The 26,154-nt window shown below is 38.0% G+C and overlaps 1 long non-coding RNA gene across 1 annotated transcript; it reads right to left on the bottom strand.

The window, feature by feature from the left end:
- Positions 1–8,290: 8,290 nt before the first annotated feature.
- Positions 8,291–8,990, bottom strand: LOC149260619 (uncharacterized). The gene is made up of 2 exons (XR_016248309.1): positions 8,852–8,990; positions 8,291–8,546 (listed from the first exon to the last, which is right to left on the bottom strand). It is a non-coding gene; the product is annotated as an uncharacterized LOC149260619 (long non-coding RNA).
- Between the last annotated feature and the right edge of the window lie 17,164 nt (positions 8,991–26,154).

Raw genomic sequence — 26,154 nt, 5'->3', positions numbered from 1 at the left:
GACCATTTTCTGCAAGATTAGGAAAGCCTACTATGTCTTTGAAAGATCGATTTGATTAATGGACATAAGTTAAAAATGCAGTGATCATCCTGTAAACAAATATATATACTCTATATATATCAAAGCAGCAAACTGAAGGCACTGAATTTGCCCATTTCAGACTCATATATGAGATATCTATTCAAATGTTTACATAAACCAATATTTCATCCACAGTGGCTAAGAGTAGTATATATCAAAAAGACTGAAGGCACTAAAATTGCCCAATTCACTCATATATCTACTCAAATTTCTACACAAACCAATATTTCATTCACAGTGGCTAAGAGTATATATCAAAGTAGCAGACTGAAGGCACTGAACTTGCCCATTTGAGACTTATATATCTATTCAAATTTTTAAACAAACCAATGTGTGATCCACAGTGGCTAAGAGTATCTATCAAAGTAGCAGACTGAAGGCACTGAACATGCCCATTGCAAAATTCAGACTCATATCTATTCAAACTTTTACACAAACCAATGTTCATCCACATAGGCTAAGAATATATATCGAAGTAGCAGATTGAAGGCACTGAACTTGCCCTTTTCAGATTCATATATCTATTCAAACTTTTACATAAACCAATCTTTCATCCATAGTGGCTCGTGAATTTCAAAATTTTTATGTATGCCATAATAAGCACTTCACGAATCAACTAGGAATTGAAGGCACTTGCACAAAGAATATAATAACATAAAACCAACGTATTCTTGCACAATAATATTATTGATGATAACACTATGCATAAATTACTACTGCTTTGTTGTAAGCCACAACAGGATCTTGATCTTCCTTGGCACAGATGTTACTGTCAGATGGACTGAGATGAATTTTTGCAGCCCCATTCTTCAATCCAACTTTATTCCTTTTCAATTTTGGGGCCATGAGAATCTGATAGCAGCCAACAAGTTTCTTCTTCTCCTTCTCAACCATCTCACCACCATCTTTCTGCTTTTCTTGATCTTTGCCCTGTTCCTTGCATGCACTACTGTTGAAGTCTTGACACCGGGATTGCTGTTCTTGGGCATCAACAACATTATTAGGTTTAATGGACAGTAATTTTCTCACAAATGAAGGCCTGGGTTTGACAGGATTCCCCATCAAATCTCTGAAACCGACAGCCCCCCAGTTGCAGGGATAAATCTGTTCATTCTGTGAAGATCTACTCCATCAAGAATCATGGTGCCAAGGTTGAGAATGCCCTGTGGGTGACCAGAAGGACGACGGACTTGTAGTGCCAAGGAACTCATCCCACTGAAATCTGTGCTCCCATAGCCCTTGAGGAGAGTGGAAAGCAAGACCCTCACAGTGCCTAGCAGGGTATCCATGAGGCAACCCATGCAGTATATCTCCATCATCACAGCAGAGGTTTCACAGCGGAGCAAACTCTCTTCCACTCTGAATATGGCCTTGTCGTTCCAAGTAGGGTTTGTGCCCCCTGTTCTGTCAATTGCGTCGTCAGTTTTTTCTCGAAATTGATCCATACAACACAGTAGGTCTACATCATGCCAACAAGATGCATCTCCTTCAGATCTTGAGCTGAGATGATGTTAAGCTCCAGCTGTGTGTAAGCTTCCCCCATGATGTAGAGTGAATTTACTGCACAAGGAAACGCAATATTCAGAGACCACCCTGATTGAAATTACAGGAGAAGAAACGCCATGAATGAAATCTTTTGAAATCTGAACATTGTATAGAACTGACTTATAAGACAAAACACATCATAGACTCTCTAGCTCATGATGATGAAAGAAGATGGAAATCAGTGCAGAAGGCCACCCCAAATGGTCATGATCGAAGCCAAGAAGCAGAAAAACCCATTCATAGATACAACAATAATGGAACAAGCAAAAACAAATTTGTACCAAATCCATTTGTTGTTTCATTTTAGGATTTTATTGTTATGATTTCCATTTCAAAACTCCATTACTTCACCTGCACCTATAGTCTCAAGCTCTCATATTCATAAAAACAATGTACAAAATTTTTCTTGAGTTAGTTTTAGATTATAAAATCTACCCATTTCAAAACTCCATTGCTTCACCTGCACCTATCTTCTTAGAATCTCATATTGATAAAAGCAATGTAGAAAATTTTGGTTGTTAGTGTTAGACTATAAAATCTACCGATTTCAAAACTCCATTGCTTCACCTGCACCTATCTTCTCAGGCTTTCATATTGATAAAAACAATGTAGAAAATTTCAGTTGAGTTAGTTTCAAACCATAAAATCTACCCCAACTTCATCTAATGGGCTTGTAATATAGCCTTCTTTCCCACATTTTCTTGATTATAAAATAATGTCAAAGTAAAACGAGAGTTAGAAATATTTTTCAACAATAGCCACTTGCATCAGCTGATTATTATCTCACTTGGTTTTCATCCTTATGGCTTAATATGGACGGACCATTTTCTGTAAGATTAGAAAAGCCTTGTGAATCCTTTAGTTTCAAAGTAATTCTTTCAGATCACTTGCCTATCTATCTCGAGTCTAGACCTCTCAAACGAAGAGGCCTAAAAACATACCATTTTCATTTGAACAGCTGCAGTTTGGAAACCTAGACATAGAAAATAAAATCCAATATTAGTGAAATGAAGACACTCACATTACATGAACAAAAATGTGAAGTTTCAAAGTAATTCTTTCAGATCACTTGCCTATCTATCTGGAATCTAGACCTCTCAAACGAAGAGGCCTAAAAACATACCATTTTCATTTGAACAGCTGCAGTTTGGCAACCCAGACATAGAAAATAAAATCCAGTATTAGTGAAATGAAGACACTCACATTACATGAACAAAAATGTGAATCCTTTCTAAGAAGCTTCAAAATGTAAAGAAAAAAGCGGAACAACTAGGTTTTTGTAAACATATTCAAAAGAAACATGAACTGGAGATAGAGATGGTTAGTGTTGTAAAAGAAAAGGAATTGATATTGTGGCTTGAAAACGACAAATGCTTCCTTTATACTTCAATTGTCAAGCATTAACCAACATTCATAAGGTAGGTGCTTCCATAGACTCTATCTGATCATGTGACCAACCAACCCAACTTAACAGCCATGACAGCATCAGCAGATCAGTGGCCCTTTGTGGGGCCACACCAGCCCAACTTAACAGCCATGACAGCATTAGCAGATCAGTGGCCCTTTGTGGGGCCACACCAGCCCAACTTAACAGCCATGACAGCATCACCAGCCCACCTTTGGGCAAACCACTATGTAAGAAAATTAAAACTTGGTGGAAACTGTAGCAGCAAGCCACTTTCACCTACCCATCTTGTCTCTCATGGCTAGTCTTCAAATGAATAGAGGAAAGATTACCGAGTCATGAACTTTTAAATGAGGGCATATTATCAAAAACCTTGAATGAGACTCATGAGAATCTATAAAAGAAAAGAAGAAGTTAGACATGCCTGACTTAGTGGTTGATACAGTGCTTAACCACATTAATCACCCTCGTTCAAATACTGGAAGGTATAAAGCCTTGCGTTATTAAAAAGTTCATGAGTTTGATAGGGTTCAAATTCAAAAAGATAAGAAAAAGGAGGTATTCTGTAGACATAAGTCAATAATTCAATGGCTTAAAGATGGTGGAAGAAGTTGTGCCCGTTTCCTTAAAACCACTCAGAATAGAAGGGTTTATAATAAAATTTCTGTAATAGAATACCAGACAACACAGTAGTAACTCAAATCTGCAAGGAAATCTACTTCAACCTCTACTGACGATGCCGGTTACTGAAGAAGAAATACAGGATGTTGTTTCCCCAAGAAAAGAATAAGCCTCCTGGGACTGAATGGGTTCCCAACTCTATCTTCCTCATAATATGTGGCTTTTAAATAATGTTAATCTTCTTGGAGCAAAAGAAGAATCTACGAACTCTGGCAGAATAATGGAATTTCTACCTTCCTGAATGCCCATCGCAAATAATGAGGGAGCTTTAAACTGGACTATTTTAGACCAATCTCTTTGTATAATACTTCAATACAAGATTATCGCCAAGGCCCAAATCTAGTCTCCCTCCTGAATTGTTAATCAAGTTCAGGAGGGGTAACGGTATGTTTCTCAAACTTGTCCTACGATTACAAATCTTGAAGCTTCCCACTAGCCATGTCGGATTCCCTCTTCCTGCATTTAGACATAAGGTAGGAAATTTAGCATCAATCACTGATAACTCAGCAGCAAGCTTGGCAATTGGACGAACAGATTTAATCCATGGCTGGCAGAGTTACAAATATCCAATACATTTTCTGGATTATACCATCGTATCCAAGGACTTTATGGATTTCTCTTTTTATCAGACCAACGTTGAATATTTCTCTATCCATGAGATTGCAACTAATATAACCCATGTTGAGTAAAAGGCATAATTGTTTAACATTTGTTTGAAATTGGAGCCTAAACTTCAAAACAAATTGCGTGAACAACACATTTAAACTTCAATTTGAATTGAGAACTGGAGAGAATGGGAAATAATTCACAGCAATGGCGTGCAAGATGATGCCATATGTGGTCTGACTTAAATTCAAATATAATAGATAATGTTGTTTTGGAGACCAACACACCTATTCCGTATGATCTTGTTTTTTTTTTCCTGTATAAAAACTATTCTATTAAAATTAAAATTAATTGGTGTTGTATTCTCCACTTCAAAGGCTGATAATATTAGGATGTTTGAAATTTAAAACTGTTGGATCAAATGTACATGTGTGATTGAAATTACCACAATTTAACAATTATATCGGAGTCTCTTTGCATTTTTTTGGGGGAAATTACTAATTTATTTAATATTCACAAGATGAAACTATACTGATTTCAAGAAAAATAACTATTACCCTCATTATTAATCTCTTTGCAGTTTTTGGGGGAAATTACTAGTTTATTTAATATTCACAAGATGAAACTATATTGATTTCAAGAAGAATAACTACCACCCTCACTATTAATCATTGATACTGATTTCAAGAAGAATAACTACCCACCCTCACTATTAATCATTGATACTGCTGATTGATAAAAGTTCACATTAGCCATCCCTCTTAACTTTGCGGGGGATCCAAACTGTATCGTATTAAGAAAGTAGGTCTCTAAAAAAACCTTAAGAAATTAGCACTGCAAAAACAAAACCCTTAAAATACGACAGCTAGAATCCTAGAAAATCCTACAACCCTGCATTAAACACCCATTTATCAAACCTACAAATACCAGTCAAGGACAGGCTGAATTAGTAACAGAGAGCATCAGATATATGCTCAATTGAGCATCAACCCCAAAAGAAGGAAAATCACATAACTAATCAAAGTAATCTTGAACCTTTAAAGCATAATAATGCAGTAATTAATGATAATCGCTCTGTTCTAATACATACACAATCCTTCTTATCATTTGCTATCATCACAAATAAATCAAAGCTAGTGTAAGCTCAAGTTCTTACCATGCTGATAGGGAAAGAATAGATAATGATATGAAAATTTATGAATATGGTGAGCCTGGTCATTTTGTACGAGAATGGAGGGTTAGGAAGTGGTCGCCATCGGGGTCTCAGTCCTCGATACAGGTGTAGTTCAAGTTATGGTCGTCGTTGTCTAAGATGTTGATGTTTCAAACCTATATGGGGACGAAGTATTAGCAGGTCTCCTCCACCTCGTCATGATCATCGAGTTCAACCTTGCGATCATGTCTCATAGGCAATAGCAGCAGCAGTAGTGGACTCATTGATGATTCTCATAACATTCAAATCGGAGATTGTCGCTGCGTCATTGGTTGCCTACCTTTGAGAATCATTGAAGTGTGCAGGAACAATGACCACAACATTCTTAACAGTGGTCCCGAGGTAAGCTTCTGCAATCTCCTTAATCTTAGTTAAAACCATGGAAGAGATCTCTTCGGCTGCAAAATGCTTCTCCTCCCTTTGTATGTTACAACGATGCTGGGCTTATCGCCATCCCCTGAAATGACCTTGAAAGGCCATAATTTCGCATCGCTCACAATGGAGGGATCAGAGAACCTCCTACCAACCAACCGCTTTGCATCTGCCATAACATAGAGAACTGATTTAGATTGAACACAAATGCAAATTCTACATAAACAGAAGAATCTTACAGATGCAAATTCAAGCCTTCATATCAATCACCTTCAAAAAACTATAAGCTGAATTATGTCCATCCTGGTTCATATTCGAGAATGAAAGGGGAATTAATATACAACAACTGAATCACATATACAGAAATAAGCAGTGGAATAAACTCCCTCAAAAGAGTGACAGAGATTACTAACCGAAAACAGTGTTGATAGGGTTCATGGCGACCTGGTTCTTCGCAGCATCTCCGATGAGACGCTCTGTATCAGTAAAAGCGACATAGGAGGGAGTGGTTCGATTCCACTGATCATTGGTGATGATTTCCACCCTGACGTGCTGCCACACTCCCACACACGAGTACGTCGTCCCCAGATCGATTCCAATCGCTGCTCCCTCGCCCATATTGACACTCTCACACACAGAACGCAGAGAGGGAGTTAACTTACGAAATTGGGCCGAGAGCGATCGAACGCAGAGAGGGAGTTAACTTACGAAATTGGGCCGGGAGCTATCGAAAATGTCATAAAAACAGAGTACATACACCTTATCATTATCTGCACAAGGCTACGCATGCAGGGAAGAAAGACATGAAGAGTCTCTGCGAAGAGTCTCATCGCTAGCCGAAGAGTCTCATCGCTAGCCGAAGAGTCTCATCGCCAGCAGGCAGTCTCTGCGATGAGTTTCATGGCCAGCAGAAGAGTCTCATCGCCAGCACGGCAGGCCTGGCCTTTCATGGCCCATTACCATGGGAAAAAAATTATTTTTCTATGAAAAAACAGATTAAACGAACGGCAGAAAACACTCCAATCATCTAACACACAAAATCAATGGCTCAGGATCGCACACGTCACATTTTAGGGATGTCTTTCTCAGAGGGAATGCCTTACGGCGTAATGATAAGAAAACCATGAGACAAATGAAAATATCTTACTAATTCGGAATTATTACATACATAAAAAAAATTGGCCTTTAACTTCTTTTAGCTTCAACTTTTTGACTCTCAAAATATACAATTAAATTATTTAACCAACACCAAACATCTTAATCTAAAATTCATCATACAAATTCAAATAATAATAATATGAAAATTTAATTTTTATAATATTTTAGATAAATTAAATAAAATATATTAATTATATAAAACAGGAATATTTTTCAAATAAATAAACAAAATTACAAACCAATCAACCATATGGAACAACCTGATAAACCAATCAACCATATGGAACAACCTGATAAAAATAAGTAATTGATACATTTTGGAAAGTGAACGATGTAAAATTGATAAAGTTCAAAATACAGTATGCTAAAATTGTGGAGAGATCTATTAATACATAAGATGTGCCAAACAAAAAATAACAATATCAATATATATTTATGCCTGAGTGAAATCTTTTACTAATAACCTCTTTCTTCGAAAAGGGTTTGCTTTTTAAAAAGTGACTAAAACTGCCATAAATTAAAGGAGGAGGACTCTGTATTCTTAATATAAGAGCCAGAGGTGAAGGAAATTTAAAAAAAATCAATTGAAGACCACTTTTGAGGGTTTACCAAAACTTGGTATAGATTTATCAACCAATATTGAGATTGGAAAGTATTTTAATCACAGATCTATTAATTTATATTGACATTAGGAAATCATTAAAGGTTTTATTAAGAAATTGAACACATTCAACTTCTAGATTTAGAAATCTAAACCCAGTATAATTGACACTGACAATGATTAACAATGGTAAAACGTTTATGGTTTGTTGACATTGCAGCAATATTCAAGTTTGAAGTTAAATCATTGCATTAACTATGCCCTGTCTCAAACAAAACATCAAGTCATTATCTTAGCTATGCCCTGTCTAACCAGTAAACTTCAATATAAGCACATTATTTCCATATCAGTTTGCCACTGAAAATGTTTTAAAAAATAGATAAAGAAACTTGGCAGTGAGCAGTCAGAAGAGTATGCCCAGGAAATAAATATGCATTCTTGACATAATGAGTGTTAGATCTCTTCATTGACACGTTTCACTTGGCAAGTTACAAAGTATCACCATAATGAAGGAGCAACAAAGACGCAGTGATGAACGTTATAAAACCTTACAAAAAAAGTTTCATAGCAAAACATGGAAAGCGGCTTTCCTTGCAGAGCCTTATTGGATTCGAACTCTGAACTCCTGTGAAGAAAGTATATTTATATATACAGAGGAGAGAACCAGAAACGCTAACTAAAAGGCAATGCAGGCTTTGTGTGTTGCTTGCGGTCGGTAGCAGAGTCAGCCAAACCGAACACATTCAAACAAAACCCCTTATTGAGCTATGAAAAATAAAGATCCTCTCTTCTCCTCACAGAAGCTCCTTGCGCAGGCGAGCTGGTTGCACTACGTGCCTCCCCATCAAGCATTTCGTAGCCCCTCTCAAAGCCTTCCGCCAAGCCTAGGAAAAAATAATATATCAGAACCTAAATCAGATTTGAAAAAACGAAAAAAAACTTCTGAAAAGAAGTGAAGGGTTAGCTAAATCAGTTTTCCCCAATTTAGGTGATTATTTAATTAGTTTCTTGTTAACAAATACTCAATTTAAATCTTCTTGATTCGACGTCTTCTTGATTTTCTTGATTTGTAGTTTCAATCAGGATACACAATTTCGCCAAAAGAAAAAACAGATTGACAACATGAATTATGCTCAAATTAAAGTACAGATTGAAAACATGAATTCTGCTCAGATTAAAGTTTCTTTACCTTCTCTGCAGCTGCAGAGATCAAAGCATATGTGTTGATTTGGGCGGCCGTTAGCCTAGAGTTCTTGAGGTTCCCAACGGATCTCAAATGTGAGCCAAACCCTGGTTTACGCACAGTCCCATTCAGGGAAGTTTTCCATGTAACAAATGAGTCCAACTCTCTTGATGAATTGACATTGAGGCAATAGCAGCAGCAACAGTGGGCTCATTGATGATTCTCATAACATTCAAATCGGAGATTGCCCCTGCGTCATTGGTTGCCTGCCTTTGAGAATCATTGAAGTGTGCAGGAACAGTGACCACAACATTCTTAACAGTGGTCCCGAGGTAAGCTTCTGCAATCTCCTTCATCTTAGTTAAAACCATGGAAGAGATCTCTTCGGCTGCAAAATGCTTCTCCTCCCTTTGTATGTTACAACGATGTTGGGCTTATCGCCATCCCTTGAAATGACCTTGAAAGGCCATAATTTCGCATCGCTCACAACGGAGGGATCAGAGAACCTCCTACCAACCAACCGCTTTGCATCTGCCATAACATAGAGAACTGATTTAGATTGAACACAAATGCAAATTCTACATAAACAGAAGAATCTTACAGATGCAAATTCAAGCCTTCATATCAATCAACTTCAAAAAACTATAAGCTGAATTATGTCCATCCTGGTTCATATTCGAGAATGAAAGGGGAATTAATATACAACAACTGAATCACATATACAGAAATAAGCAGTGGAATAAACTCCCTCAAAAGAGTGACAAAGATTACTAACCGAAAACAGTGTTGATAGGGTTCATGGCGACCTAGTTCTTCGCAGCATCTCCGATGAGACGCTCTGTATCAGTAAAAGCGACATAGGATGGAGTGGTTCGATTCCACTGATCATTGGTGATGATTTCCACCCTGACGTGATGCCACACTCCCACACACGAGTACATCGTCCCCAGATCGATTCCAATCGCTGCTCCCTCGCCCATATTGACACTCTCACACACAGAACACAGAGAGAGAGTTAACTTACGAAATTGGGCCGAGAGCGATCGAACGCAGAGAGGGAGTTAACTTACGAAATTGGGCCGGGAGCTATCGAAAATGTCATAAAAACAGAGTACATACACCTTATCATTATCTGCACAAGGCTAAGCATGCAGGGAAGAAAGACATGAAGAGTCTCTGCGAAGAGTCCCATCGCTAGCCGAAGAGTCTCATCGCCAGCAGGCAGTCTCTGCCATGAGTTTCATTGCCAGCAGAAGAGTCTCATCGCCAGCACGGCAGGCCTGGCCTTTCATGGCCCATTACCATGGGAAAAAAATTATTTTTCTATGAAAAAATAGATTAAACGAATGGCAGAAAACACTCCAATCATCTAACACACAAAATCAATGGCTCAGAATCGCACACGTCACATTTTAGGGATGTCTTTCTCAGAGGGAACGCCTTACGGCGTAATTAGAAAAAGCGATTTTACTTTACGAATTTATTTTCTTTAGGAAAGAGTAAACTAATTTTGGAAAATTATAATTTAATAAAAATGATTTTGTATTTATTGGGCGGGTTTAGCATAGAGGGTGACAGAGTGTTTTGTTAATGCTCTTTGTGGTGTAAAGGTAAGTAGTTAGAAATTTTATGGGTAAAAATTCAGCCATGCTAAGGATTGGTGTGGCCCAAGCCAAGAGTGATCCCTAGATGATTTTGATGACTTAGATGTTCCTAGGTCGCGACTACTCAAGCCACAGATTAAACGTGTTAGTCATCTTAGAACTCACATTACCTAGCGAACAAAAAAGATAATCTTGTAAATATTGGATAATTTTATAAAAAATATCCTCTTAAGAACAATTAAATTCAATTTTTTAAGGGTATATATAGTTTGAGTAGATTTAATAGTAAATGTGTTAGCCATCTGAGAACTCATATTACCTAGGGAACAAAAAAAATCTTGTAAATATTATATAATTTTATTAAAAAAATCCTCTTAAAAAGTTTTAAATACAAATTTTTAGGGTATATATAGTTTGAGTAGATTTAATAGTTAAAAGCATGGGTTTCCTCTTAAAAGGTCACGAGTTTAAATCTAGAGGGCAGTAGAGTACGTACACCTCGATAAACTTTAACGCTTAAATTCTTACGTGAAGGAAAGTCCCTTGTCATACAAACAAGAGGGCGTTATACACCAATTTGGTGTCTAGCTTGAGCATGACCTTGAAATTAGATTGTTCTTATTATTATTATCATCGTCATCAAACTAAACTATTGACTATTAGAATTTTTTGGAAATTTTTGAACAGTGTGACCAAATTTATTAATTATTAATCTCTATAGAAATTTCCAGTTAGTGTGATATGGAATGTATAAGACGAATTTGGCTAAACCAAAGTTTATTATTTTATGTTTGTGTTTTTTTATCATTATTATTATTTTATATTTGTGTGACACTTCATATATCAAAGCACGATGCACGTTCAACGAAAATTTGAAGGGTTGCACAAGGCAATGATGCAGCAACATAATGTGAAACCATGACATGATGGTAAGGGGAATGAAAAATGACTAAGTATTAGATAAATAAGGATTCCACCACACACATACTGTTATGAAACCAGCTCAAGAAAAGATAGAAAAGATAGATCAACGCCTTAGAATTCAGCCTCTTCGAGGGGGAAACCTCCTTTACATTACATAAATGAACAATTCTTGGATGATTCAAATGACAAAACCTCATTTCTATATATAGGAGTCTAAGGAGTCACAATATAACCCAGCCGACCTAACAATAATAATATAAAGCCACAAAAACAATAGAGGGATTCTATGGGGCACAATAATAACAATATGGGGATAATAGGGGCACAACAATATTAATAAGGGATGCAACTACAATAGTAATGGGGTAATCACTAGTATTATAGGGACCCAACATGCCCCTCTCCTTCAAAAAAGTGTTGTCCTCAATGCTTGAGTAGTTCTGGATGCTTCTGTATAAAATTCTCATCCTCCCATGTGGAATCTTCAGCGGGTAAGTTCTTCCACTTGATAAGATACTCCGAAATTGATCGATTTCGTAGCTGTCGAGTTCTTCTTTCTCTGACTGCTTCCGGTTCCAATATAATTTTTCCTTCCTCGTCAAGTTCTGGCAATATTGTTTGAACTAGGAGCTTGTCGCCTATAACCTTCTTTAAACATGAAACATGGAAAACTGGGTGCAATCGAGAAGCTGCAGGAAGCTCCAATTTGTATGCCATAGTACCAATCTTTTGCAACACCTTGTACGGACCATAATACTTTGGTGATAATTTATTATCCTTCTTAGCTTGCTTGAGGGACATTTGTTTATATGGTTGTAGCCATAGGAATACCCAATCACCTACATCAAAACTTCTTTCACTGTGATGTTGATCTGTCTATTGTTTCATTCTATTCTGTGCCAACACGAGGTTATCCTTTAAGAGTTGGAGGACTTGTTGTTGATGTTCGATGTGATGTTCCACTGCTTGAACCTTAGAATTTTCTCTTAAATATGATGTGATGGATGGTGGCTGATATCCATAAAGTGCCATAAATGGGGTCATTTTTGTTGTTGTATGGAAGGAAGTGTTATACCACCATTCAGCTAGAGGCAACCATTTGACCCATTGTGTCTATTTATCAGATACAAAGCAATGAAGATATCCTTCCAAACATTTGTTTACTATCTCAGTTTTCCCATCAGATTGAGGATGATAAGATGAGCTAACTGAGTACCAAGACAAGAAAATAATTTTGTCCAAAAATTTCCAGTGAAAATGGGATCTCTGTCACTTACAATAATCTTTGGGTTTCCATGTAGCTTTTGAATTGTTTCCATAAATGCAGTAGAAACTGTACTGGCTTTAAATAGATGTGATAATGCACAAAAGTGTGCATATTTGGTAAGTCTGTCAACTACCACCATGATGACACTCTTTCCCTCAAACTTGGGTAAACCTGTGATAAAATCCATTGAAACCTCCTCCCAACGTTGGCTTGGAGTGGATAAAGGTTGTAATAGACCCGGTGTCTTAATTGTTTCAACTTTATTTTGTTGGCAAACCAAACATTCCGCCACAAATTTTTGAATATCCGATTTAAGGCCATCCCAAAAAAAATTCCTTCTTAACCCTGTGGTAAGTTTTTAAAAATCCTGAGTGCCCTCCTAAGGGAGAAGTGTGCAATTCCATAAGAATCTTTTGTTTTAGTTGGGAATTCTTACAAAGGTATAAGTGATCTTTGTACCATAAAGAATCATTTTGCCAGCTAAATGTATCAGACGTACTGGAATCTTGTTGTAACTTTCGAATAAGTGCCCACACTTCTTCGTCATTCTTCTATTCCTCCCTTGCTTCGTTTATCCAATTTGGTTGGATAATAGAAATGACGCACAACAATGCTTCCACATTCTCATCCTTTCTTGAGAGTGCATCTGCCACCACATTTTGCTTCCCTTTTTTGTAGATGATTTCAAAGTCATAACCCAACATCTTTGTGACCACTTTTGTTGCTCTTCAGAGGATAATCTTTGTTCTAAAAAGTATTTAAGGCTATCATGATCCGTTTTTACCTTGAAGTGTCTTCCCATTAGGTAGGGTCGCCATTTCTTAAGTGCATGGAGTATTGCCAACATTTCCTTCTCATAAATAGCTTTGTGTAAAAACTTTCCCTTGATTGGACGACTTTCAAAAGCAATGGGTCTTTCATCTTGCATTAAAACAACACCAATTCCATTTCCTGAAGCATCACATTCCACAATAAAGGTTTTTGTGAAGTCCAGTGTAGCTAAGGCCGGTGCTTGGCACATTGCCTCTTTAAGATGTTCGAAGGCCTTTGTTGCTTCTGGAGTCCATGAAAATGCATCTTTCTTCAATAATGTTGTTAGAGGTGTTGCTATTCTCCCATAATTCTTAACAAACTTGCGATAATACCCTGTCAACCTGAGAAATCCTCGTAGATGCTTTATGGATGTGGGGATTTTCCATTCCTTAATGGCTTTAATTTTGCTAGGGTCTACGTTAACTCCTTCGTGAGATACAATATGACCCAGATATTCCACCTCTTGTACTCCAAAGAAACATTTGGATCTTTTTTCATATAATTGTTTCTCCTCCAATAGTTGTAGCACCTTGTCAACATGTTCAACATGATCCTTCCAAGACTTGTTGTAGATTAGTATATCATCAAAAAATACTAACACAAATTTTATAAGGAATGCTTTGAAAATGGAATTCATCAAACCTTGAAATGTTGAAGGTGCATTGGTAAGGCCAAAAGGCATGACCACAAATTCATAATGACCCTCATGAGTTCTAAATGTTGTTTTCGGAATGTCTTCAGTCTTCATTCTGATCTGATGATATCCTAAACGAAGATCCAACTTGGTGAAGTAAATTGATCTATGCAATTCATCCAGTAATTCATCAATGACGGGAATGGGAAACTTATCTTTAATGGTGAGCTTGTTGAGCTCCCTATAATTCAGACACATGCGCCATGATCCATCATTCTTGTGCACTAATACTACTGGAGCAGAGAAAGAACTTTGACTCAGTTGAATTATACCAGCCTCTACCATTTCTGCAACCATACGTTCAATTTCACTCTTTTGGGCATAGGGATATCTATACGGCCTGATGTTTGGAGGAACACTTCCTGGAATCAAATGAATAGCATGATCATGATCACAAATAGGTGGGAGACCTTTGGGAGTCTCAAATACCTTGGAATGATTGTCCAAGACTTTTTGGAGATCTGGAGAAATAGATGATTGCAATGTGGAAACATCTAGCGAACATAATTGTGCAATTACACCCCTTTGTTCCTTTTTTAGAACCTTTGTCATACCATTAGAGCTAATTATCATTCTCAGTTTCCCTACAATACCCCTTAATTCAACTTCCTTTCCTTCCACGGAAAATTTCAAGTGATGGTTGCAAATGGAGGAATAATAAATTGCTCTGGAAAGTGCCATAATATCAAGCTATTGATGGGAGAATATGTATTGACTAGCCCAATGCTTTCCATTCCAATGGGAAGTGTTGATGTTGTACTAAGAGTCCAATGGCTACAATCCTTGGGTACAATAGCTTTTAATTTTCAAGAACTTTTCATGAAATTTTCCGTGGAAGGAAAGGAAGTTGAATTAAGGGGTATTGTAGGGAAACTGGGAATGATAATTAGCTCTAATGGTATGACAAAGGTTCTAAAAAAGGAACAAAGGGGTGTAATTGCACAATTATGTTCGCTAGATGTTTCCACATTGCAATCATCTATTTCTCCAGATCTCCAAAAAGTCTTGGACAATCATTCCAAGGTATTTGAGACTCCCAAAGGTCTCCCACCTATTCGTGATCATGATCATGCTATTCATTTGATTCCAGGAAGTGTTCCTCCAAACATCAGGCTGTATAGATATCCCTATGCCCAAAAGAGTGCCATAATATCAAGCTTCTGTTAGCTTTTGTGAGAGTGACATTTGTTGCACTTGTTCTTGTAATTTTGATATATCATGTAGCATTTCTTCCTCTTCTTCATGAGTCATGCTAGAGCTTTCAGGTTGCTTACTAGGTGTTTGCATTTTCTTTCCTCGGGGCATCAGTTACCGATAATAATGCTCTACTATGCCCTTTGAATTCCTTCAAAATAAATTTTCAAACCAAGCTTAAGCAAAAATTTAAAAAATCTACACACCTTTTTTCACTTTGTAGGAGCTCGATATTGCCTCTGATGTATCTCTGTACTTTCTGATCATCCAGTTCTAAAATTGCGACCTGCAGTAGCCCTCTGTGTCCTCTTTCCAATGCCACCAGTCTGACCTGTTAGTGTCAGTCTTTCCAGCCTTCCTCCAGTGATCAAATATGCTCTTACAAAGTGGTCTCAGAGTGTCAAGGTCAAATTTTGTCATTTCAAAGAGTCTTCAAGCAAAATTTGGTCACTAGGCATTAGGTCTAGGGTTTGCTTTCACTCCTTTCAAAATTGCCCAAATGTCAGTCCATGTCATCATTCAGCTGATTCTATCATCATTCATAGGGTTTTCATCATCATGTCAAGTTCCATTAGGTCATTTTACACCTTGTTCATGCTTCAGTTGCACCTAGGCAAGGTCATTTCCCTCTCCTAGGGTTTTGAGGGCAATTTCTCTTGGATGGTCAAATCATTAGCAAAAATTGTATCCAAATGTTCATACACATTCCCCTATCCTTCATGTACCTTATCAAACACTTCCCATCACTGAGATCCCCCAAATTCCTCATTTTTTCACAAACCCTAGTTTCTTGCCACAACCTGGCAATTTTCTAGGTTGGGCCTGTGTTTTGCCCTTTTTGACCCCTTCCCCTCACTCAATCTCTGAGATTCCACTTTCCCCTGCTTCCTGACATCCCTCCCTACTTCCAAAAATTTCCCCAATAATTTAGAAGCCCCTTATCCCCTTCATTTCGCTTCATTTCCACAAAATTCCTTGTTTCACACATCGGGATAAGTTTCACTCAAAAGATGTTTCAGAGCAATCAAAGATGGATTTTGGAAAAATTAGAGACGTTTTTGTCCAAAAAATGCCAAAGAGGAAAAACCTCCTTCACTTTTGACACATGTGTCATGGTTTTAGAGAAATATCAAAAATATCGTTGCCTCAGGAGAATCGAATGCACCTCTGAAGTGACCTTGGGAAAATCAAGTTTTCTCCTAGCTTGGTTGGCCAAATGACTTTCTTGATGAGTCAAATGATAACTAGACACAAGGAGATTTCCAATGAGCTATCATGAGCTCAATTTGGAGTTGAGGAAGGCATTCAAATGTTGACTGCAACAGCACTCTGCCTTGAGGCAGCCTCATTTGGCACATTTTGACCAGTCTTGTGAGATTTGATTTTTTATAGGGAAAATGAACTTGAAATTGAAAAATTCTCATTGTGTTGGAAAGTATACTCAAATACCTTTCCAACGAGCTATCCTGCGCCCAATTTCGACACCGGGAAGGCCTCCAAAAGCCTCCTGCAAAATGCACTATGTAGCAGGGTGCGCGCTACGCATCAGGGAGGGCGCGCTACGCATCAGGCTGCCTTTCTCAGAACAAATTTGCACGTGCGCTATGAGTCAGAGGCGCGCTACGCGTTGGGTTTTTCGCCCAACAAACTGTCAGCAAGCTACCAAATCCATTTTTCCCTCAAGCAAATTGCAGGTAGGCCTCTCCTCCATGATTAGATTTGGTTTTGCAAGATGAATGAAAAAATAATATGTTTAAATGCCATGAAAATGAGAAGTCAAAACCCTACATTGCTATGGAAGCTTTAAAGTCTTAATGGTGCTAGGGTTTCAAATTTTTTTTGCTGTCCAAGGTTGCCCATTTGTGATCCCTCTTTTCCCTTATTTCCATCAACATTCTCCTTCAAATTTTCCCATAAAATTTCATAATTTTCCTCTCTAAAATCCCTAAAACTTACTAAATTCCCAAACCCCATTTCCACCTTAAAGTCCCATGTTGCCTTCCCTAAATTCCTTATTTTTGTTTATTGTCCCTAATTCCCTCATGTTCCCCTTTTCCCTAACAATCCCCTTGTATGTATGTCCCCTTGGTGACATCATTTGAAAAGGTCAAACAACAGTTAATTGGGTGCAAAGTCGACATTACATTTCAGCCATCTTGCCTTCAAAACCATGTCAGAAAACGAATCAGATTATCAGCAGAGTTATGACAGTGATTCAACACCAGAGGTAGAAGTGCCAAGGAGGCATCACAAGGGTGGTAAAGGTGGTCGGCATGTCAGGGAGGAGCCCACTTCTTTGGCTTAATTGCAAGCTTTTCCACTTGCAATGACATGTTTTCAGTATTAATCATGCTTTGGATATTGTGAGAGGATCTCACAAATTCAACACCACAGAGAACTAGTCCGCTCGTTTATCCTACATTTGCACAATGGCCATGTGAACCTTGCAGGAGTGGATTTCACCCTATCACCTGAAATTGTTGCTCAAGCCACCGGGATACCAAATGTTGGGGAGGAGTGGAGCAAGCGCAAGCAGCTAGACAGATTTCATTATCAACCATACATTAAACCCGGATGCATGAGGCACCTTACTGCTGTTTTTCCTTTCAGATTCCTAAGGGATGAGTATGCACCCTTGATGAGGCTCATTATGCGCTATTTCACTTGTGAGGGCAGAATTTCACGTTTATATTCGTACCATATCCGTTTGTTGATGCATTTCACCCGGGTACGAATGATGAACATCCCATTTTTCATGTGCCGAAATATAGAGAAGATGGTGCCCGTAGTGCAAAGGAAGAACCCCGCACAGCAACACAAAAGTATATATCATTATGCACTAATCGAGATCATAGTGATGCATCAGTTGGCACAGCAGGGTATTGCTTGGGAGGATTTCATTTCTCGCGAATTCTTCATGGTGCCACAGCCACCTCCTGAGATTGTCCATGATGAGGGGGGGCCTTCACAGCAGTTTCACATTCCAGAGCCCGAGCATGTCAGCACTCCAGCTTGTGTTACATATCAGAGAGGCCACAGGGCCTTATTTGCATCTGCATGGTGAGTATTATCTCCACACCAGGTGGAAGGGGTCTCGCCTTCTTCATCAGCACAGCGAGTGTTATCTCCACATCAGGTGGAAGGGGCCTTGCTTTCGACAACAGCACAGGTACAGGAGAGGAGCAAGCAGCCCATGATTGATGAGGGACCATCAGGTGATCCGGACATAGACATCATTGACCTTGACATCAGTTCTCCTAGCTCGGAGCCAAAGGAGATCATTCAGCAATTAAAGGCTGAAAATCACTTATTGCAGCAAAAGTTGGAAATGGAAAATTGGACAATCACATACTTAGAGCAGCGCAACAAGCAGTTAGAGGATGAACACACTCTTGATGAGTTGCGGAGGATCCGAGAAGACCGGAACTTGGCTCGCAAGAGACCAGGTGATTTGACACCTATTGAGCAAGGATCTATGCTCATTCAGGTGAACACTCATTTAGAGAAGTTGATAGCCAAGGCAAACAGGGAAAAAGATATTCTCCGCCACATGAAGAATCATTATTGGGCCCGCATTCATGTGTGCAAAGCGAAAATGAAGGTACTCAGAGCACGCTTGGCCAAGGCACTAAAACGGAGGAAAAGGCCCGATCCACTTCAGATTTTGGCTGAAGCCACCTTGAAGGAGCATGGTGCTCAATGATACACCCCCAGCTCAAAATTCAGAAAATTTGAAGCAATTTTGGTCAATTTTGAATTTTTTTTACTAAAAACAGGTTTTTGCCCTCAACGTGTAGCGCGCCGCGCGCTACCCTGAAAATGGGGAGGTCCATTTCACAAAAACTTTGCATTTTTTGATTTGTCATGACAAATTACACTTGCTCAGCCACTGCCAAGACATTTCATGAAGATTTGGGCCCCCAAAAGGTCAAAAAACAAGCAAAAAATGACCTTCTGCCACTTTTTGGACACACAGGAAGTAGTCTTGGGAGATTGCATTTTTGGAGGGGCAAATGGCCACCAAATTGAGAAATTCCACTTGGGCTGGAGAGTAGACATCCAGACCTTTCCAACAAGCCCACTTGTGCCTCATTTGGATGCCGGGAAGTGCCCCAAAAGTGGGCTCAAAGGCGCGCTACGCATCAGGACATTTTCTCAATTTTTCATCTTCAGCTCAGGAAAACGCAGCATTTGACCAGTTTTGACTTTTGGATGGGATTTTTCACCCTCTTTGATGTAATTAATGTATTTTCATGTTGACATGACACTTTTTTACCTATTCTAGAAGATTCATTCATAAAATGGCAAAAAATTAATGAATGAATTGGTTTCCTAGCTTATAGAGGCAAGTTGTTTTGATTGCCTAGATTGTAGTGCTCAGTTTAGAATTGGTTGAAACAGCTCCTAGGATGATGAGCTCGACCCCTAGAGGCAAGGAAATGTGTTATCTTGTCTATATTATGTACTTTCTTAGTCATTTTCATGGTTGGACTCTTGAGGGATAAGCTTAGACTGTATTACTCTTTGCATCTCTGCAATTTTGGCAAAGGAAAGACCAGGGTTTTGCAGCACTATTTGGGATTCCTGTGGTTATTTGTGTTGATGGTGTGTTTCTCTCATGTACTTGTAAGTTTGTTATGTGTATCATTTTCGTACTCTTCTCTTCTGCAAATTAAGTAAATGAAGTGTTAAGGTAGAATTCATAGTTTCTATGCTCTACCTTTAAGTTTGCTTAATATTTATGTTTTCATCTGTTTAAGGAGAACTCCTGATGGTTTCTTGCTCTCCTTAGCTCCTCACCAGTCATACCTATCCATTCACTTCCTTCAAAGGCATCAAGACAATCTCCTACCTTGCCCCAAAAAGACCTCTGCAAAAACTGTGTCTCATCCCCGCACCCAAAATTGTCGTGCTCAGTTTTCCAACAAAACCCTAAAAATTTGAAATCAAACTTTCCCTATCAGTTTACTAGCCTAAAATCAGTGTTCTTTATTGTTCATCTCAGCCCTTTGAAGACCTTTTGCCGAGATAGACCCGGAGAGAGCCCTCTCCTATCCTCGTAGGGCTAGCTACGAGGCTAAGTGGTTTGATGTTGCCTTGGATTTTGCCTTCCTCAGCCTGAGACGGATTTGAGCGCTAACATGACCCAAATTGGATTCTCCAAGGAAGAGTTATGCGAAATCTCCCACAGTGACTTGATTATAGACTAGTTCAGTAGAGCAAACTTGTATGACGTGCCACAAGCCACTATTTCGACCTTTGGCTCTAAAAAATATCTACAAGAAACTACAGTTCGTCCTCTTTCTGTAACTTCTTACGAAATTTCAATCTGATGCTCAGAGAGAAAGTTATGACGATTTTCCCCAGGTCACCTGTTTGGAATGTAATTCAGGAATCTACAAAAAGACCAACTTCCTCAGATCATATCTCCGTAAATATAGCACGAAAAGCTCTGAAATTCGGACCCGAGGTTCAACGCGATGTCTTCTCAAATGGGTTTTTTTTTAGCTTTTGAAACATCGCAAAAAAAAAAGGGAAGAAGAAAAAAGAAAAAAAGAAAAAAAGAAAGAAAAAAGTTCTAGCGAAAATGCCACGATGGCCTATTTGGAGCAGCGAAACCCTAGAATCCAAGGCTCTGATACCAAATGTTATGAAACCAGCTGAAGAAAAGATAGAAAAGATAGATCAACACCTTAGAATTCAGCCTCTTCGAGGGGGCAACCTCCTTTACATTACATAAATGAACAATTCTTGGATGATTCAAATGACAAAACCTCCTTTCTATATATAGGAGTCTAAGGAGTCACAATATAACCCAGCCGACCTAACAATAATATTATAAAGCCACAAAAATAACAATAGAGGGATTCTATGGGGCACAGTAATAACAATATGGGGATAATAGGGGCACAACAATATTAATAAGGGATGCAACTACAATAGTAATGGGGTAATCACTAGTATTATAGGGACCCAACACATACACATATGTATGTCTGTATGTATGTATGTATGTGCATATATATCTATATGTACATATATAATATATGTATGTACACACACACATATATATGGTGGAACCTTTATTTTTCCAACACCTAGTCATTTTCTCATTCTTCTTTGCCATCACGTCATGGTTTCACATCGTGTTGCTTCATTACTACCTTGCCCAACCCTTAGAATTTTCATTCAATGCGGATCGCACTCAAAAAGTTGGATAAATGAACAATTGCACCAAAATTTTAGGGTAATGCTTACAATCTACTCACAAAATTGGATGTGCTCAAAAAAACTGACATAAAATGTTCCATGGCGAGCATGGACATTACAACTCAAGGAAGCGCAGTGTCACCTCGAGTGACAAAGATGTGTTACCAATTGACGCAACACAAGTATCCAAGGAAGACTTGCAACAACATATCACGGTGAAAAAGAAATAAAGTAGTATATACAATAATTTTGCCATGAGAAGTGCATTAAATTCACATTAATTGCGTTTAACAACCTCTACGCCCAAGGATGCAACAATATTCTACATCGATCAAGCGCTTTTGGCAAGCCAAACATCGCAAAAGAGATTTGCGATGAACCTTAATGTTGCGGATCGTGGTTCATTGGTGTGATACTGATTTTCGATGTGATGAAAGGTTTTGATGCACCCTTCATCAAATTTTATGATTTTCTAAGTTATAACTTCCTCATGTATTATAGTTTAAGGGTAAAAATCGGTCTCAAGGTCTTGGTTAGATAGATGTCTTAGTGTATCGAATGAGAGAACCCTAAATTTGCCTCTTGTTAGGAGAATTTAGGGTTGTTGTAGCTGCTACAACAATTGGAAAACCACTGGTATCTTTGGTTTACCCTTTAGCTAAGATAGAGATTAACATGTTTTGGGAAGTATTGACTTGACTCTATGGGTACCACTTCTGGAGTTGTTTGATTCCAATCAAAGATATTTTATTTCTCTGTTGACTAACTTGGTCTTGGGGCATACACACACCAATTTTAACAAAGGTCACGCACCAACAGTTTTGATGAGATATGGAGATATTATGTAAGTGATTTTAATATTCTCAAACTTAATATGAGTCTCCAATGTTGATCCACTACCAGCGAGCGTCCATAGCCCTGACAAAGTCACTCAAGAAACATAAGCATTGCTTCACTACCGACACACATCCATAGCTCCGATGAAGTTCCTTGCATCACCCTTTTATGCAATAAACCTTTCTCATGCCTTTACCCTTTTATCGATTTTCTTTGTATGTAATTTCACATTATTGTTTCGGGGCATTTGATGCTAAGGTGGATGAAGGATATCGACTTAGCTTTATAAAGTAGATGGTTGTTTCTTGTTGGTAAGAGACTTTAACATTTTTTGAAATATGATTGCTCATAATTGCACGTTTCTCCCCATCTCCTCTCCAACCAATGGGTTAACATATTTGTGCACATAATCCATTTATTCAAGGCCAAACTAGTTGCAGAGACTTTATTAAAATTTCAGGTTGTACAAGATATATAAAGTTCCCCACAAGACTCAATTCTTATTTTCTGTATGAACTATGCAAGCTCGTACATATGTTTAAGACTCAATCAATTGATCGAGATTCAATGTCAACCAAATACTGAAAAATTACTATGGGCCCATTTATAGCTCCAGTATACCATCATTTATTTATTTATATAGGTAAGGTATTTATCTATGAAAAACCCAATTATTTATGCACAATGTTTCACATTTGAATGTAAATAAAAAGAACAATCGAGCAAAATAGAAGGAAAGGCATGAATTAAAATATGTACAAGGTAGAAGAGCTCAAAGAGCTATCATCCAAAGTAGGTTTTCAAATCTTTGCCATTGATATGGAGGGGCTCCATCTCCTCATGTAAAGTTTGCAAGAGATAAGTGTTAAACCCAAATTTCTCTTGGATCAAGAATGGTCTGAGCTAGAGGGGTTGAAACTTGGAATTCTTACATTTGTCTTCATAAGGCTTATCCCACTTCAATACAAGGTCGTCAACTTGGAACTCTCTGTCACTAGCGAATTTCTTATCAAACCACCTCTTAATTCCATACCAATGGGTGGAAAATTTAGAACAGGTCTTTTATCTTTCTCCTTCAAACTTGAGTATGGTATTGATTCGGATTTGAATTGATCTCAATTAGTAATAGAGGCTACAATAAGATCGTAATAATAAGTGTCAGCCTTATTGTCAAAAGGAAAAGGAAACAATCAACACACCACATCTTTGCGTTGAACATTCGTCAAACACAAGGCCAAATAAAAACTTTGAATATGATCTTCCAAAGTGAGATTTATCTGGGTCAAAATTTGAAAGAAGATTTTTCAGGATGTTGAGGCAAGTCATGTAAAGTGCCTACAAGGTCCAAGGCCCCTTGATTCATCCATGCGGGTTGTTGATTATGGGTCATCCTGTTGTCTAGATTCTCTTCATCATTTGAGCTATTATGCTCTCCTTCACTCTCAGAGTTTTTCACCGCCTTGTGACTCTTCCTCTTCCTCGTTAGGGGGAGAAATTCAATGAGATTGTTCAATAAATTCCACCAGATCCATTAGATCCAAATCAACCAAATCTTCAACAAAGTCTACTAATACACCTTCCAAAGTTGTTGGTATTTTCATAACATGTCTATGAAGTAGTATACCAGCAATAGGAAGTTTCTTGATTCGCTTTGCATAAACACGAGTAAAAGGTATAAGAGATCTCAACTCTTCTTTCAATACCACTTATATAGGTTCAACATTCTTTAGATTAGGAAACTCTTAAGGGTTGGAACTTTCAATGGGCTCGGGGTTAACTTGAGAGATAATGGGATGATTATTATCTTAATCGGAAACTTGGGAATCGTAAGAATGAGGAATCTTAATAGTCATACAATGGCCCTCTTTATAGCGCCAAAAAGATTGTTAACAACGTTAAATGTACCGCTTACAACCTTAAGGGGGATCTCTTTGGTATGAGGCCCCTATTAGGCTTCACAATGTTTGGGTTGAAAGTCCCATCCACTTTTTCAACCTGATTTTCACCTTATGTTTTTACAAATGTTAAATCTTGAATGAACGTATATGAAAGAGAAACCTAAATTAAGTCCTTGATGGAATGCAAGTAAAATCAACTTCAATGAAAATTCTTTAAGTGAATCTCTACAAGGAACGTTGCAACATCTTTATAATAAGCATGTATCTCAAAGAAAGAGTGATAACAATCTCTAATTAAGATACATTACAACTAAAGTATACTAGTTATTAATTGTGAAACAATTTGCAATCAACAACCAACATAAACATATGCAAAGATCAGTAAGAACTTCTTAGAATGATCCACATTTATGAAGGAACAAATTGAAATACAAATTTAAACAAAAACACAAAGATATAATTAAATTGAACTTCAATTATTAAATAGCAAATGCAGAAAATTGTTTACATGCAGAATGAAAGCAAACTAGCTCGGGCGATGATAGCTTATCTTTGAGAAGAGATGTGACAGCTACATGCTTACTGAATTGTGTTACAGTGAGGTTTTGAGGCCTTTCTTATAATGAAGAAACAATGAGAAACCCTAAACATAAAAAAACCTCACCTTAGGAGATGAAACGGCAAAAGCTTATGGGCCTCGATGGGGTTAGTTGGAACGTCAACTTCCTGGGGTCGTAACTTTGGCGTACAATCTTCATTTGGCATGCACTATATCGCATTAGAAATGTCTATATGAGGACAAGAACTTTCATTTGGCATGCACTATATCGCATTAGAAATGTCTATATGAGGACAACAACTTTCATTTGGCATGCACTAAATTGGTGTTGCTATCGATATAAAATACATCACCCTAATCCTTGAATGAATCTAAGGAGGGGCAGGGTTCTCCTTGCATATCCTTTGCTTCCCTTAATTGGTATTCCTTGAGTCATGCTCCTACTTGCTTTCCATAATTTCTAGACAAGAAATCCACAAACTAATAGTCTACTTTGCGTGCCACTAGGACAAATCATACCTAGTAAGCCAAGAGTGGATACCCAATACTAGTGGGCCAATATCAAAATTCAAATAATGGAGAGCGAGATTAATGACCAATTTTGTAAGCATATAAACCCAAAACATTTTAAACATATACCTATATTCCTACAAAGTTGACCAAGCCTATTTTTCTGCCATAAACCATCATCAATTCAACCGTATCCATGCCCACTTTTACCATAATACTCTTGGTTAAGGTTTATCCTTAATAGAGATTAGCAATATCAAATATTACTCGTCATCATGAGCTTCCACAAACTGCTCACATGTTTTCTCATCACCCTTGATCATACCAAACATCTGTTTCATCTGTAATTCCTCACATATGTTTCATCTGTAATTCCTCCCGACACATGTTTAGATTCCTATCCCACCTCTTAAACCCATCCAGGGGAACATAAATATTTTATTTTTTTTTTACAAATTCGGGTACTGATATATTATAAAAACTTCAAAGGACTGAGTCCTATTACATGAGTATGATATACCAAGGTATTAAGGATCTAAAACGGGTTCGCAGACCCTTGATCCTTATTGCTACATAAACGGTAACTAAAATGAAAGAGGAAACGGCTATATTGCCGGGTGAAAGAGCCTGCTAGCCAGCAAAATTTACATTTCATGAGTCCTAGGGGTATTTCTGGTTAACTGAGTCATCCGGGAGAGGTTCCTTCCCTGCACTGGCTCTGGTTGAAGCTTCTGCTTGCATACTTTGAGTAAGAGTCCTGATATGAGCCATAGCTTCCTCTATGTGGGAGCATCTATCC

This window comes from Pinus tabuliformis, chromosome 6 (assembly GCF_031772625.1).
Source record: "Pinus tabuliformis cultivar Carrire ecotype Pingquan chromosome 6, CPIR1, whole genome shotgun sequence".
Lineage (NCBI taxonomy): Eukaryota > Viridiplantae > Streptophyta > Pinopsida > Pinales > Pinaceae > Pinus > Pinus tabuliformis.
This window is presented reverse-complemented; position numbering and strand designations above follow the sequence as displayed.